This window comes from Manis javanica, chromosome 3, assembly GCF_040802235.1.
Source record: "Manis javanica isolate MJ-LG chromosome 3, MJ_LKY, whole genome shotgun sequence".
NCBI classification, from domain to species: domain Eukaryota; kingdom Metazoa; phylum Chordata; class Mammalia; order Pholidota; family Manidae; genus Manis; species Manis javanica.
Window position 1 is genome coordinate 34,527,101 of NC_133158.1, and position 15,550 is coordinate 34,542,650.

The following is a 15,550-nucleotide window of genomic DNA, read 5'->3' on the forward strand; positions in this document are numbered from 1 at the left end:
GTTTTCTCATCCGTAAATGGGGAACACAAAAGGACTGACGTCACAGGGGCGGTGCCCGGCACGGAGTGAGCCTTCCGTAAATGTCTGCCGTTATTATTACTGTTTTAGTGTCACTGTAGTTCTCATCTGCTTTGCCCTGGAAAAGCTCAACAAGCCAGCACGGGCTGCCCCAGTAGGGACACTCCTACGCCTGAACTGGGAAAGGGAGGCTCGGGTCGTACAGCGGGCCGGGCCGGGCCGGGCGGCAGAGGTGGAAGCAGGACCCCGCGCTCCCCCGCCCTCGCCAGCCTGCAGGCGTCTGCTCCTCCCCGAGCTGGCAGCAGCCGGCGCGCGCGGGCGGCGGGGCAGGGGTTGGGGCGCGCACGCGGGGCTGCACGTGGGGCGCCCACGGGAGGGCCGCACGTGTCCGCCCTCGCCAGGCCGCCTGCGCGGGGAGCGGCGGGCAGGCTGCGGCTGGCCGCGGGCGCCGGCCTCGGCGCGCTTCCTGGGCCTACTGGGACCCCGCGTGGGCGTGGGCCCCGGGGCTGGCGCTGGGCGAGCGCGGTGCTGCGCCTTCCAGCCGGCCAGCCGGTGAGAGGCGTGTCCCCCTTCCACGCACAGCGACCTTTCCAAGAACTCTGACTCCCTAAGCCACAGCCTCCCAAGGAAAATCAGAATGGCAGCCTCAAGCTGCGAAATCATCCTCCATGCCTTCCTTTTCCTCTCACCCCTGCCTGGTCAGCAGCTCTGCTGGACTCTTCAGAACTGAGTCCAAATCCGGCTGCTTGTCCACACCCCCGGGGTCCCCGGGTGTCCAACCACTATCCTCTCCCCTCGCCCCGTTGCAGTAGTGTCCCGCCGCTCCCTCGCGTCCTGTTACACAGCTGGCACCGCCACAGCTGCCAGGATGATTGTCACAAGCTCCTTTTTGTGTTAAAAGGGAAGGGAAAAAAAAGGGGGGATTGTATGAGTTCGTATTTGCATAAGGACGACGCCCTATCCAGGAAGCTACGTGACAGAAACAGTTCAGAGTGGAGCCCTAAGCCTATAGAATCTGGGGGCCCCTTTAAGAAAAAGAATAGAAAACTAGGTACAAAAGGTGTTATTTAGAATGAGAAAAGGAGCCATGGAAAATTAGAAACTTTAGGATGCTGACAAATGCCACAAACACCACAAAATGCATAAAAGTAACGCTGTATTTGTATTAATCAATTGACATACCTCTATAAATCTTTTCCCCCACTATTTCATTGATCACTGTACCTAAGTACAATTTTGTTGTATTGTTTATAGGGAATTAAAAAAAGATAATTCAGCCTTTCCTCTTATTACTATAGACTGTTAAGGGAAGTTTCTTCCAGTTTTGCAACATGTACTTAGAAATGTTTTATATAAACACACACACACACACACACACACACACACACACACACACACACACACACATTTTAGCACCATTGTTAAATATGGAAAAAATCTCCATTAAGTTTTTTCTTATATGACCTGTTTCAGACACCTTTGTTGTTTTTAGTACAGCTATCAGTTTGTGCCCTACAAACTGAAATTTTGATAAATTGCATTTTGCATGATCTTCCTCAAAGAAGAAAAAAACATTTTGTGCTTTTGACTGTATATACTGTATTATCCAGTCTATTCCTGCAGGAGAGAATTTTGGTTTGGACCAGGCATCAGTGACAGAACTGAAAAACAAATCCTCCATTACAGCTTCACATGTCTAATGGTAGGAAGAACCTTCTACAGAATAGATTCTGTCTCCTTACATTTCAGGCTTGAATTTCCTTCACTGTCTGCATACTCTCTGTGCTGGGGAACATAGGGCATATTTATATGGTGATATGAACTCTGGACAGTATCTTTGAATCATAATCCAGGCAAGTGGGCACAGAGAGCTGTAGGGTGTTCCTGGAAGCTGTCTCCTACACTAGGATGACTGGCAATAACTGTACATGGAATGACTTTGAACCATATACATTTATCTTAATAAACTCAAATGAAATGTATCCCAACTTAACTCTCTCTGAGCCAGATTCTCAAAATGCCCATAGCCACCCCAACACAACTCAATGTGAGAGAACAGGACAGATGAGATTCACAGTGGAAGAAATGACAATCTTAGCTGTTTGCAGGTGAAATATATTATTTTTGCAGATTTTGTACACATGACTTGTGAACATAGGGCTGGGGCTCCACCTGGGAACAAGGAAGGAGCCTGTGCACAGGAGATACCCTGAAAATGTAAGTTTTCTGAGTGCTACGGTCTGAATGTGTCCCCTCAAAATTCTTCAGTTGAATCTTAAGCCTCAAAGGTGACAGTAGCAGGAGATGGCATCTTCAGGAAGCAATTAGATCATGAGGGTGGAGTCCTCATGAATGGGATTAGTGCTCTTATAAAACAGATCCCACAGGGCAATCCAGTCCCTTCCAACATGTGAGGATACAATGAGAAGTCTGAGACCCAGAAGAGGGCCCTAGGCTGACCATGTTGGCATCCTGACCTCAAATTTCCAATCTCCAGCACTGTGAGCAATGCATTTCTGCTGTTTATAAGCTACCCAGTCTGTGGCATGTTGCTATCGCAGCCTGAACAGACTAAGACACTGAGCTTTATAGTCAACCCAACTCTGAGCCACAGATACCTCCTCTGTAAAATGGGGACAGTGCTAAGAATAGCACCTGCCTCATGAATAAATTATTGTATGAAAATCACTTAGAACCATTTTGGGCATTTAGTAGGTGCTTACTAAACATTTGCCGAATGAATGACCTATGAAAGAGACTTGCAAACTGTGAAGTAAATGCCATTCCAATTCTTTAGTCCATTTAACAGTTGGTGTAAGCCAAACCAATTCACCAAAGCCCTTCAGTAACTAATTTGGAAACACCTTGTTTTAAGAAGTAAAGAGAAGTAACTTGTCTGCAGCAGCATCTGGGGTTGTGGCCCTCTGCAAAGGATGCAGCTGGGAGCATCACGAGGAAGTGGTTATTTGGCCCTCACTCAGCCTGGGAATGAGGATCTCATTGCCTCTGGAGGCAGCAGGCCCCTTATTTATCTAAATCCTCCTCCCACCCATGACTGCCACACTGTCTCTCTGTGCCTCCCACCCACAGTCAAAGAGCAGAGGACCGAAGCTGACAGGCAGAGATTCCAGAAGATGAGAAAAATGGGAGGTTAACACCACCCTACTCTTGAAAATAGAACATGTTTTAAGCTCTCTGCAGGACAAGCAAGGGAATCAAGAAAGAGCATAGGAAGTCATCTAGTGGAAGAGGAGAGCGATGTGGACAAAAAGAGAAACCATCCCATGGACAGACAGCGGGGGTGAAGAAGAGAAAGAGCAAGGGAGCAGGACAGGATGAGGTGCAGACGGGCTCGGCAAGCTTGGAAGGAGCTGACCTCTCTTCTTTCTCCTTACAAGCATTGTTCATGCATCAGCAAATAGTTAGTAGACACCTGTGGTTTAGGATACAGAGGTGGGCAAGACAGACAAAATTCTCTGCTTTTGTGCTGATTGGATTTGCATGGTGGAGGCAGAAAATACACAGGTGAGTGATGATATGGAGCATGAGAAAGCAGTAAAGAACAATGCAGAAAATTAAGACAGGGTAAAGTAGGAGGAAGCACCAGGGGCTACTTTACGTTGAGGAGGTGACATTTGTGCTGAGACCTGACGAGCAAGAAGGAGCCAGTCCTGCGAGGATGAGGGAAGAGCACAACAGTCAGAGAAATAGCAAGGGCAGAGGTCCTGAGATGGGCCTGGCTCTGGTATGTTCAGGGAGTGGAGTGAGCTGGGGACTGAGTGGCGGGTGAGCTTAGACTGGTGGGCAAGGTACATGTGGGATTATTAAAACCAAGTTATTGAATTTGAATTTTGTTTTAAGTACACAGGATTAAAAAAAAAATCACATTCCAGTGTTCAAATGGCCTGGATACTTTAAAGTAGTATTGAGAGAGAAATCAAGCATTTATAGAGTACCCACTATGAACCAGGCTCTGGGACAGGGCCTTTCATAGCCATTTTTCCATTTGATTCTTAAGTGGCAATGGAGCCACCTGGTTTCCATTTTACAGCTGATCCAATTGGAGCCCAGAAAGGTGAAGTGATTCATCCTGTGTTACAGAGCTAGAAAGTGGCTGAGCCCAAGTCTGGCTCATGTTCCACTGTAACACATTTGATAGCATATCCTAAAAAGGGTGTGGATTCTTCACAGTTAATAAAGTGCTTTTATCTGCACCTTAGCTCATGTTCTATTAAAGAGTGTTATCACTTCTTTGCAACGGCCTAGGAAATGTTTCTGAGACCTTGAATGCTAGCCATAGCCCTGTAGCTGCTCTTTATCCTGTTTTCAGCAGCTTCTTCTGAACAGGATCACTGTGACTCGTACTCAGAGTTGGATCCAACCAGCACCAGTGGACGAGTGGGCATAGAGCCAGGTTGCTGCCAGCCCTTACAGTGTCTTTGTGCAAATCAGAAAGAGGCTCCTTTTGCTCAAGACACTTGACTTTCAGCTTCCAGAAAAATGTTTTAATAACTCTGTTGGAACATCCTTTGAGGCCATTTGTGAAAAATTATCCTCATACATATGTGAATCTTCACTCTGTCTGTGGTGAGATGTACTCACTCAGATGCAGTGCCCGCATGCAGTGTAAGTGTATAACCTGAATGATGCAGTAACTGTCCATGCCCCTGAATTAAATATTTAGAACAGCAAAAAAGCTGAGCCCCAACAAAAGAGATCTGTTTGGAAGTGGCCATACTAGATCACACACATGAACAGACTGTACCCCAGGGATGACCACAACTGTCCAGGATTTCCCAGAACTGCCCAGCCCCTCAGGACATTGGGTTTCAGTTCCCTCTCTCATCACCATGCTGACCACCTGAGGTGCCACCGCTTTCCCCCATGCCCACTGCATAATGCACTGGCTCCCCACACAAGTGCTCCTGGCACTGTGAACCACCCTCCCTCGCCGGCCCCTGCAAGGACCCCCATCTCAGCCGTGGGTACCATGCGACTCTAACACTCACCAGACCCATATTCCCCTTGTGGCCAGCACCACCTCTAAATGATGAGGGCTCATTTTTGAAGTCTTCCAGCTCTTAATTTAGAAGCATGGATTAAATCCAAATAAATGGAGAGTTACATAACTTCATGTCCCTCCTGTTGGAATAATCAGCCTTAATCAGCTAATGATGGGGCCTCTTATGCAGCCCCAATCCTCAGAGAAGCTATTAGGCTTACATAAGGAGTAATGTTGGCCTGGTGTATTATGTGGCTTTAAAATACATTCTCTTTCTCACTCTCTCCCAGTCTCTCTCCCTCACCTACACATTCCAACACACACACACACACACACACACACACACACACACACACACACACACACTCACCCATGCATGTCCCTCAAATGCTAAAGCTGCTTAGTTAGTCTGGGATCAAATACATGCAAGCCGAGAGAAGGTTTTACTCATCTGGTGGTTCAAACTTAACACCTAAAAATAAATCGCCTCAATCTGTAATGACAGCTAGTCCAGGAAAAGTGGGAACATTTTGTCTTAGAACTATAGACTGTTTGAGGGAGAAAAGAAGTGCATGGAGGGAGATTAAACTTCCAAATCATCAGAAGTCTCCAGCAATAGAGTGGCCAGCCTGAGGAAGTAGTGAGCTCCCTGTCACTGGAGGTGAGTAAGCAGAAGTTGGGGATAATGGATAAGGGCTTCTTTGCTAAGCAGAGACTGAATGGTAAACTGATATTTATACAAGTCTAGCTATGTGCCACAAGTTGTGCTCTATAGGCATTATAACAGAGATGGCATAAAACTTTCATCACAAATGCCAAATCTTATCTATTGGGAGTAGCTGCCTGGAGCTCTGGACACACAGAAGGATTCTGAGGCTCAGTGAGACAGAATATCTTAATCAATTCACAGTGTTTTCCATGGTGCAAAAGGAGAAAACAGATGTCTTGATCGATTAGTAATGTCTGCCATTGGTGCAGAACAGAAGGTATGCTAGTTGCCAGTGATGTATCTTGTCATTTATTAATCCCTTTATATATCAGGAAACTGAAATTCAGAGATTTACAGTTGGTAAGGGGCAGAACAAAGATTTGGACCCAGATTTGGCTCCAAAGTCTATGCTCATGGCTGCTATCTATTCTGCCTCTCAATGATGGAAGGAATGGTCTTGGGGCTGAATATTCAACCACTAGACAGCAGTGTACCCTGATTTTCAAGTGCTATAAGCAGCTGAGTTTGCAGCTTCTGAATTGAGGGTTCAAGGAGGTCATCTACTGGGTCTGCAGGCTGCCCCAAGGAGGAGGCATGTGGGCCGCTCCCTGACCCTGGGTGGGCCATTTCACCCACCACCCATCTTCGACTTTCAGCATCATTGGAGATGATTATTCTCACAGCATGGATGAGAAAACTGAGGCAGTTGAGTAGGGGCCATTTCTCTTTCGATTCTGTGCTTGATGACACATCAGAGCCCAATAGTCCTGGCCAGAAAGCACGTTCTATAGCAAATATGTGCAGGAAACCCAAGGGGTCAAAGGGGCTGTGGCAGGGTCCTAGCAGACATGAAATGCCTCTTGACCCAGCTTGCCACAGGAGCTGGCTTCTCAGCCCCACCTGTCCCATGCCAGCTTCCTCAGGCCATTAGCACCATGCCACAAGCCTACTGATCAGGTTTCATGGCAGCCCCCAGTTGCAGGTGGAAATTGCCCCTTCCCAACCACGTGACACCCCCCATGGGCTTTCATTCCTCCAGCCCTCAAACTGCTGGTACTGCAGCCAGATACCATCAGTACTTTTGCTCCTCTCCCTGCAGGCCACTTTCCAACAGTTTCTCACTCCCAGTCATCAATCATCTATCCTTCCTTCCCCTGGGGCCTCAGTCTCCAGCCCTATTGTTCAGCTTCTGTCCCTACCACTTCCTTTCAAGGGAGACATCGTTTACCCAAATGATTGCAAGAAACAAAGTCACCATGAGAACAGAGAAGATTTCAAAGGCCAAAGAGTTCAAAAGATTTCAAAGGCCAAGACCTTATGCATGCCAAGTCCTAGAACAAGCTAGACAAGGAAGCAGGCATGGTATGGGTCTGGTCCTGGATGCTAAGGATCTACTCTCTATTGTGAAGATGGGGAAACTGGGAAGACAAAAGCAAGGCACACATTAAGGTCACTCAGGACCTTGGCCAGGACCTCAGAGTTGCATAAACTCGAGGGCGTGGCTGCTTTTGTATTCTGTGCAGATGGTGTCCTGGGACTGTGCAGGCAGCGGGTAGAGGCCATGGCTGCGGAGGCTGGGAACAAGACCAGCATCTCCGCCCCTGCCGAAATTTCACCTTGGATTCTCTTCAAAGTGGTCAAAGAATTTCACTGACACTGCCTTTAAGATAAACCCCAAGGTTTACCCTCCCAAAGAGATAAGTCAGGGGGTGAGGTTTCTGCTTGCAAAAGGCCGGCACTGAAATGCTGCTCTCAATTAGCCTTGAGCCTTTCTTCACAGCTCATTTACTGGGAGCTGCCTGAAAAATCATCGAGGCCAGTTCCCAAATTCTTGGCATGGGATTACTTTTTACAAACAAACTCTTTCTTAGAACTCTACTCTGCGAGACAGAAAACATGGAACATCGACGTGGATGGTCTCTTGACTCCTCCAAAATTACAGGTGAAATTACATGTGTGCTTGAGTTTTCCCTGGGTGGGAGTCCCTAATTATTGTGATTCTTGTTCCAGGAAGGGTTAAGAGGGTCTGGAAGCACCATCGGACAGTTTAGGATACTGTGATTGTCATGTCTATTTTTATCATCTGTTTGCCTTTCAAGCTCTGTGTTGCTCCAGGTAACATTTAAATGAGTTTGCATTTGCAGAGCCCGAAGCAACTGGTGCTGGGGGTGCAGTGAAGGTGTGGGGGGTGAGAAGGAGAGCCCAAACCCAACAGATGGAAGGGGAGTGGCTGCCAGAGATAGAAAGGTGGTCCCACATCACCAGGAGTTGCTGGGAGCCTCTGAAATGCTTTAAAGGGAAAAATCAAAGTGCCAGGGAAATAACTGGAATATGGGTGGGATTGCCCCATTCTCGTCTCTTTCTCTGATGTGCTGTGCAGCCTTGGACAAGTTTCTTTCTCTCTCTGCCTTCACCTGTATCTTGAGGACCAGTGTTTCCTGAAATGTGAAGCATGTGACTCATAACATGGCCTTAAATAACAGCAGCTCACACATGGAGAAAGTGATTCTTTTCTGATTGCCTTTGAGGCCTTCTTTCAGATCATGTCCAGGGAGGAAGGCTCAGTGTGATTGATGCTGGGCACCTTGAATACCTTGCTAACCCCTGTGGACCTTCCAGGCAAAGACCGGGTGGACCTGGCACTAGGGGCAGGCTGAACTGTAATGCACACTGTTCTTGGGCATTGTTGCATTCTGTTTGTGCACAGTGATCCCAGTGTCCTGTCCAGCAGTGAAAAGAAGTCTTCCAAAATTTGTAGTGACTTTAAGTAAAGAATAAATATATGTCAACTTAACACAAAATATTAAGAATATGATAGTATAGGAGGATGTGAATAAGATAAAAATGTGGAACAGGGATGAGAATGCCAAAGCTGGGAATTCTGGATGGGTGGACCTACCGTGGTCTAAGAAGAAAAAAAAACAAAAACAAAAACAAAACACGTCATGCTGGACACAAGCCACACTGAGCCCTGGAGAGGGGTCTGGACTCTGAGATTCTGGAGCTGCAGGCAAGGGTCCTGAGCAATGGCATGGGGCAGCAACAAAGGAGCCAAGTGTCCTTCAGGTGAATATCTCAAACTGGGGTACTTATGCCTCTTAGGGTACCAGGATTTGGTCTAGGGAGTTTTGTGAAGCCCCAAGGAGTGAGGACCATGCAAATCAAATAAATGGTTGAAGACTTTACCTTTTCACAAAGGCTTTATTGTGGTAGAGAACACAGTTGCTTTGGGCAATGTCTCTAGGCCCCTGGAATTGTGTGTCCTCCGTTCCATGCAGGGTGAGGTCCCACCCCAGGCAGTGGCTAACAGGGGACTTGGGCATCAGGCTGCCTGGGCCGGCTGTGTGAACTTTGGGAGCTTCCTTGTATCAGGTAGCACTCTGACTTGCAAGCAATAGAAGCCCCTCAGCTGACTTCAGGGGCCAAAGATACAGGGGCCTTCCTGGAAGAAGAGGAGGTCACACCTGGCAACAAAGTCTCAGGATCAGCAGGGCTCAGATGAGGGGGCCTTGCAGCAAGGACCAGCAGACAGTTTTCAAGGTGAAAACATGCCACAAGATTCAACAAAGCCCCAGGAGAGGGTGCCCGATTGGCCAAGCCTGGGTCACGTGCCCATCGCCAAGCCAGAGGAAAGCAAGGCACCCTGACTGACAGTCTCGCCCTGACTGACGACACTGACAGTGGGAAGTCTTCAAGAGGAAGTTGGGGTGCCCTTCCCAGAAAAAGGTGTAAAGAACACTAGGCAGGCAGGCAAAGGAACATCCACTACATCACTTCACCTCCCCATGCCACAGTTTCTCTTCTGTAAACAGGAATGAAAATGGTCCTGCCTTCTGAGGGCGACTGAGGGGACTGAATGATGTCCCCCATGTGAGGGTCTGGCTCTCAGTGACTGACATGCCATAAATGTCAGTGATTGGTTTTTATTGTTATAAAAGGACACAAAAACAAGCCACTGCCAGTCAGATGTGAGCCTAATAGATGACATATGTTCCTTTTGGTTATAGTCACAGAGGCCTTGGGGTTGGCAGATGTGGGTTCAAATCCTGACTCTACAACCACATAGTTAGGAAGCTCTGTGCAAGCGACCTCAGTCCTCTGAGCTACAGTGGCCACATCTGGCTGCCAACTACTGCCTGGGCACAACACCTAGTGTCTAGGTGACAGATGTCAGCAGAGCCATACCCAAAGACTCAGGGGCAGGTGGGCGCCTTTCCTTGGAGGCTGAGGGAGGAGATTCTGCGTCCCAGCTCCTGGGGTGAGGCCGGGAGCTCCACACCTGCAACAGCCATGTAGTACAGAAGTAATCTCAATTGGAACCATGTTCTCACACCAAGGACCAGCCCTCTTTGCTGACTCTGACTCTGGGGCCAAATTCCCCAGTTGTTAAAGCTGCTGACTCAGCCAGGCTGCCAGGCCTGCTGCTTCTGCTGGGCATGGAGGCAGACCAGTGCAAGGGAAACAGCCTTCTCTCTGGGCCACCTTACACACAAGCAAGTACTATTGAATGCCTACTGTGGCCTCTATAGCTTCATCCTGCTGCCATAGAGTCTGGAGCCAGAGTGCCGGGGTCAGACCTTGATGCCACTGCTTATAGTCCACATGACTTTGGGCAAGTCACTTAACCTCTGTGCCTTCATAAGGGGTTCCCATCTGTAAAATGGGGGAAATAACAGTTCCTCCTCATGGTGTGGGTATGAGGATTAAATAAAGTACAATTTGAAAAGCACTTAGAACAGAGTCTGGGAGTAAGAAAACAGGAGACAAGGAGTAGCTGTCATCATTACCATCCCCATCACTTCCACCACCCTTGACGGGTGGTTGGAACTTTGTGGTTCTGAAGTAACTTTAAAGGAGACAAAGGTGTATCTGGCCTCAAGTATCTTAGTTCTGTTTTTTCCCTTGAGCTTCCTGGAAGTTAGAGAATGTGTGGTGATGACAATTAGCATTTCCTGGGTGCTTGCTGTGTGCCAGGCACTGTGCTAAGCTCTTTGCCTGGATTGTTTCAGTTCAGTCCTGTTATTATCATGCCCGTATCTCACCTGGGGAAGCTGAGGCATAGAGCGGTTAAGTAACCTGCCTCCTGTGTGCACCAGTTGGGCTCATGGGTGCAGCCAATGAGGCTGAGTCTGGCCATTTGGAGCTGAAAAGGAGTTTATTAGAAGGAAGTCAGGCAGCTCTTGGGATCTTCAGGAAGGCTGGAGAAGCACAGGGAGAAGCTAGGATAGGAAAGGTGGTAGGGGCACCACCAAGGGTGTAACTGGAGGCACTGGTGCCACTGCTGGATCATCTTGGCCACCACTGCCTCTGAATAGTTGCTCCACTGCCCTGCATCTTTGTATCTGTCCCCAAACTGTTGAAGTCCCGTGGGTCAGGGGCCCATGATCTGGCTGCCAGGAAGGAGGGAGAGGGAGTGTCTTGCCCTTTCGGCTTCCACAGTGGGAGGTGGGTTCTGCCTCCCTCCAGGGCTGCATCAGTGAGGGGATAGGTTCACAATAGGGAGTTCAGGTAGAGGGGAGCCAGATAGCTGGTTAATGGGATTGCTATAACCTCTGAATAGCAGCCTGTCTAGGGAGGATGTGTATCAGTCTGCGATACCACAGTAATGCCATGTATCAAACCTCCCCAAAACTCAGTGTTTTGAAACAAGAGCTGTTAATTCTCACAGATGTGTGGGTCGACCCGTGTTCAGGCTAGGCTGGGTTCTTCTGGGGGCTCTGCCCCCTCCCATGGTGCCTATGGTGGCTCTACAGGGAGTATGGGAGTAGGGTATGCCCTGCCTGACCAGTGGGCTAGCTGGAGCTGCTCCTCTCGTGGTGGTGGCAAAGGCACAAGGAGGCAAGTGAGAGCACACAGGTCCCTCAAGGCCCAGGGCTGGAATTGGCACCTTGTTACTTCTGCTTCCTTCTGGGGGCCACAGCAGATCACATGGTCAAGTCCAAAGTCGAGGGCAGGAAAGTCCACTCCATCCTAAATTGTACCTTGAGAGGTCCCTTCCTACCTTCTCAAATACTCCTGGCACCTCTACTTTCTGTCCATGAACAGTGAGGAACAGTGCATGGACCACCTGGCCCCAGGGGTGCCTGTCAGGCCCACCCCTCAGTATGCCCATCACTTGCTGAGGAGAGCATGAGACTGGAAGGAAACTGAGTCCTTGAGGACCTCCTTGCCATCCAGAACCAGCTTCAAAGTGACCGCTTCTGGATGTGTCATGAGGAGGGCACCCCTGTTTGTCATTTACACCACTCCTAGATGGCTGCTCGGTCACTTGCAGCCACAAGCATCTTTGACCCAGCAGAGGCTGGACATTGGAATCCTGTGGCGGCATGAGGTGCTAATAACCGCCAACACTTATGAAGAGGAGCCCTACCCACAGTGCCACACACAGGGCACATTAGTGTCAGCACACAGTGCACACGAGAGAGCAAATCAGTGACTCTGCTCCTTGTAGAGTCACAGACTATTCAGGGAATCTGATTAAAAGACTGAAATCTTAAGCACCCCCACCCCCACCCCGGAGCACAAGCTCATGCCATTTTGCATCTAATTCAAGGGGTTCATGGAGTAGCTGTTATTGTTATAGAAAGGAATATGGGAGTAGGGTGCCTGGCACTGATGGTCGCGAGCAGAGCGGACCCCCCCATTTCCTCCCGCTGCCTTTCCTCCCCGCTGCAGGCCTGTGGGGCCCCTCATACCCTGAGGGGTCACTGGGGCTGGGGAGGATGTACATCTCTTCCTCAAGGGTGCAGGAGACTTGTCACAGGCTTGAGGAGTAAAGGTTGAGGTGAAAGTGAGCAGAGAAAAGTTCCTTAAAATCCAGAATCCCAGTGGGCTCCTCTACTGGACAACATTTGGGAGCAGTCTTTTGGACCAGGCAGGGATGGCACGTAGTTTTCACCTCTGAAACCGAAACTGAATGTCTGGGAGAGGCACCTGCTAAGAAACCGAGCGGGCCTGAGGCAGTGGGATCGAGTATCAAGTCCTGCTCTGTGCTGTGCATATGCTGCTTGTTGCAAAGGCACTGGTTCAGAGGTGGGAGGCCCTGGTTCCAGATCACAGTTTGTCAGCTGCTGCTGTGTGGTCTCAGGCAGTCTCCTGGCCTCTCTGGTAACCTTTTCTCTGTTAAACTGAGGGACAAGATCAGCACTCTCTCTAAAGTGCTCTGCTGACAAGGTCCTTCCAGACTGCTACTCTGCAAGTAATGCCCTCCCTACAGCAAGGCCTGACAGCAAAGAGAACATGACTCAATCCATGGCGGTGGCTAGACTTTTTGTTTTTAACTCTCCCAAGCTTTCTCTGCAAAGCAGTTCATTCACACATCTGGGCCTTCTCCTGAATCCAAGGGCAAGAGTGGTTTGAGGTTCCTGAGGACAGTGCACAAGCTCCTCAGATCCAGGCAGGGTCAGGTGGCAGGGATAAGCTCCTTGGACCCAAATATTTCCTGCAATGTTTTGTCAAGTTGCCTGAAAGTCCATCATTAGTCACACTGGGTGAAGGCATCTATGGCAGGTGCTTAGTAGGTATTTGCTGACCTGCAGTTAATATAAAGATCTTGGCCCAAGAGACAAGAGTCTTAGGCCTCTGCTCCAACTGAGCCTTCACCAACACTGAAAGTGCTCATAATTTTACTTCCCAACTATTTCTCAAGTCACTGCTTGTCCTTCCCACACAGGCAGCCCCTTGCTGACACTCTGCTCCTGGCCCCCTTTCACATCCGCACCAACATTTCCAAGTTCTACTCCTGATCAGGCCATTTCCTGTTTAAAACGCACCTGCGTCATCCACCCCCACTGCATATGCTTCATGCTTCCTTTTGTCCCCCACCTGTACTGCCACCCCACCACCACACCCTCACGAAGCTGGGGCACCCCTCCATGCTTTCACCCAGGAGGCGCTCTGCCCGGGCCACCTTTGCCAGCAAACTCACTTTTGTGACTTCCCACTCCCCATGGGCCTGTAGCTCCCTTTGCATTGCTAAGGTTTAAACCTTAGACATGTGTTTTGAGTCCCCAGAAGGCAGGACTAGTCTACTTATCTCTGTGGCCCACACACCATCAGCTCCCACCCCTCCCTAGTTGCTAAACACAGGATTAAGCGAACCCACCCCTACTCCACCCACCTACCCAGGCCTCTCTCCTTGCCCCTCCGGGCCCACCCCAGACTCAGACTGTCTTTCTCCCACAGTGCACCCTCCCCATAACTCTGCAGAGGCCTTGCTTTGAGGGGAGGGCTAAGCAGCTCTTGGGTAATTTTGGCTGATCCTGGCCTCCAGGCACAGATGGTTTCCCAGAACCTCAGAGTTGGGAAACATTTCCAGATGCTCCCAGACCAGTGGTTCCCATGGGAATTCCCTGAGCTGCTGGTTAAAATGCAGATTCCCAGCCACTGCCCCCAATCCCCCACAATAAGCTTTGCTGGGGCGGGGTCCAGGAATTCTATTCAAACCACTGCAGACTGATGCTCAGACTTCAAAATCACTTCTACAGCACCTTCCCCCACTTCCACACTTGTTGGTGACACTACTGGTGGCCAGGGTAGGGGGTGGGGCTCCTCCCAGGTAGTCAGCTCATCTCTGGACAGTCCCGACGGATAAAAGGCCCTCCTCCCAGGGAGCCGCCTCTCTCCCACGGCCTTCCCAGCACCGCAGGCCTACTCAGGGTGCCCTGGCTCCAGCACAGCTCTCAGGGCCAGGGAGAGAGGCTCTCCCCCGTCTGCTTCTCTCCTGGCTCAGCCACCTAGACGTGGCCAAAGCCAAGCGGAAGGGAGGCAGGGCACATGCGAGGCAGGGGCCTGGGGAGCTACAGGAGGCCTCCCAGGGCTGGCTAATCCTCCTGGGTCTGTGCTACTTAGTTGATGGCTCCTCCATTTTTCCTGCTGCTCGGGGGACAAACCTTGACTCCTCTCTCTCATGACCCACATACAATCTGTCAGCAAATCCTATTGGTTCCACCTTCACAATATGTCCAGAGTCCAACCACATGTTTACTATCCCTACTGGCACTCTCATGCCCAAAGACCCTTCATCTCTCATATGGATGAATCAATGGCTTCCTCACCGTGTCCCTGTTTCCATTTTTATTTTTCTGTTAGTCAGGACAGGCTAGGTTATGTTGTGGTAACAAAGAATCCCACATCTCAGTTGTGTAAACACAAAGTTTTATTTCTTGCTGTTGCTACATGTCGCTCTCATTGTCTTTCCTGTTTTCACTGTCTACCATCTGGGACTCGGGTTGATGGGGCAGCCAGTCTAGAACTTGACTAAAACACTGCCAGTCACCATGGAAGGGGAAAGAGAACATGGCATGAGTACACACTTACGCATTCCACGAGAAGCAATCATCACTCCATTGATTACAGCAAGTTGTGTGCCTTGCTTGACTCTAAAGGGGTTGGGAAAAGCAATGCTCTGGTGCAGACTGAAAATACCTGGTGAATAGTGCTAATGCCAGTGGCACCCCCCTTCAGTCCTTCTTCCACACAGTGGCAGGAGGGATTCTGTTAGCAGAGGGCAGGTAGCATCCCTCCTCTGATCTGAACTGTCCTATGACTCCTGCCTCCCTCAGGGTAAATACCGAAGTCCCCACCGTGATCTATGAAATCAGACATGATCTGCTTCCTGGAGGTCAGGGATGTCCCCGACTTCACGTCATTCTCTGGCCCCTTGCTCACTTCACTCTGCTCTGCTCTCCTTGCTGTGTCTCAAGGTCACCAGGCATGCTCTTTTTCACAATTTTTGTTTCTGTTCTTCTCTGTCTGGCATGCCCATCTTAGAGGCATCCATGGGCCTCACTCCCTCATCATCACCCCTCACCCTCAGGCTT

The 15,550-nt window shown here is 49.5% G+C and overlaps 1 long non-coding RNA gene across 3 annotated transcripts in view; it reads left to right on the forward strand.

Annotated features, from left to right (window-relative positions):
- Positions 1-7,401: 7,401 nt before the first annotated feature.
- The window catches only part of LOC118973439 (uncharacterized), a 52,317-nt gene continuing 44,168 nt past the window's right edge, over positions 7,402-15,550 (forward strand). For all 3 annotated transcript variants that reach the window (XR_012129059.1, XR_012129060.1, XR_005062750.2), the window contains exon 1: positions 7,402-7,671. This is a non-coding gene — a long non-coding RNA (uncharacterized lncRNA). The remainder of the gene's footprint in view (positions 7,672-15,550) is intronic.